Below are 1,501 nucleotides of genomic sequence, written 5' to 3'. Positions count from 1 at the left end.
GACTGCAGGACGTACAGGTTCGAAGTAGAAGTCATGAGTATACATGCAGGGTTTTTTTTGGTTTGTTGTTGTTTTTTTGTTGTTGCATGATTTGGTTCAAAAAGTTACGGTTATACTAAATGATCATAATTTCTAGACACATTTCTTAAAAACTGCTGAAATAATCCGCCGGCACTTTAATGCGCAACGTAATTATGCGACGGCGGATGTTGATGACGTATCTGCTGTGGTGGAACTACAACTTCCTGAAGATGGACTACAAAAAGCGCATCTTAGGTACTTCGCACGTGCACGCTCACCGTGTTGTTTCATGTAGGCGATATACACGCAGACAGCCCGTGTTGCCAACGTTGGAGCTGAAATAATAAAAATAAAAATCTACTACTGTACATATAATATTTTACTGCACATGACAAATATTCTTTATGCTTAATACTGTGACCTTCTGCACATTCCTGCACAAACTGTACATCTTCCATTTAAAAAACCAGCCATTTTGTACATATTGTCTATTATTGTCTTTATAATATGTTTAATATGTTTTTATATATTACTGTTAATTTTATTTTTTTAATATTCTATTGTTTCCCGTGTTTATTGTTATGCACCAATATACTGAGGCAGATTCCTTTATGTGGAAACCTCCTTGAATATAAAACTCATTCTGACTCTGATCCTTCTGAAGTTTCAGCATATGTGACTGAAGAACAATTAAAATATTGTAATTATATTCCTAAAGGCTGGTAATACAACAAAACTTTACTTTGATCATTTTAATATAATAATGTTTATACACGTTAAGATGATTTACACAGCTTCATTACAAGTAGATTAATAATACAATAAATAATCTGTGTCCTTTGCTTTGTGGGACGGCATTATCTCCTTTCGTATCTAAAGGATGGTCCAGAGTATCCTCTGCTAAAGGAGATAATAAAGGAAGCACTGAAGATAAGATAAGATAGACTTTATTGATCCCACACTGGGGAAAACTTGTTACAGCAGCTCCAGATGTAACACAGGAAATAAGAAAATAAGAAATACACATTAAATAACAAAATAAAATAGATGTCATCGATAAGAAATAGCTCCTTTCTTTAGCATTTAGAGAATTCAAACAGCTCTAATCATGGCTAACACTCAAATACTTCCGGGTCCTTTAACTCATTTAGGAACCTTTCTAAGCAAAAAAGACTACTTGACCTGAATGCAGCCTTAGTTAGTATCATTGGTAACACCTGTGTTTACCCTATTTTATTTAAGTCAAAATAACTGCTGTGAAAAAAGATCAATTATTTTGGCAGATGTAACAGTAAAAGTTACTCATATTAACCTCCACATTACCCAGAATAGGGTACTGGGGGCATGATCTTCTTCTTTAGTGTCTTCATTAATAATATTCAAGGGGAGACCTTTTATAATGTGAGCTTAGCTTTATTTAAGGTGCAATTATTATTATAAGTAACATTTTATTTTATACTTTATTTTTAATTTTATTCTT

Source organism: Morone saxatilis, unplaced genomic scaffold (assembly GCF_004916995.1).
Source record: "Morone saxatilis isolate NCDOM2014 unplaced genomic scaffold, NCSU_SB_2.0 Contig18, whole genome shotgun sequence".
In the NCBI taxonomy this organism is placed as follows: domain Eukaryota; kingdom Metazoa; phylum Chordata; class Actinopteri; family Moronidae; genus Morone; species Morone saxatilis.
The sequence above is the reverse complement of the archived record's forward strand: the minus strand, read 5'-3'. Positions refer to the sequence as shown.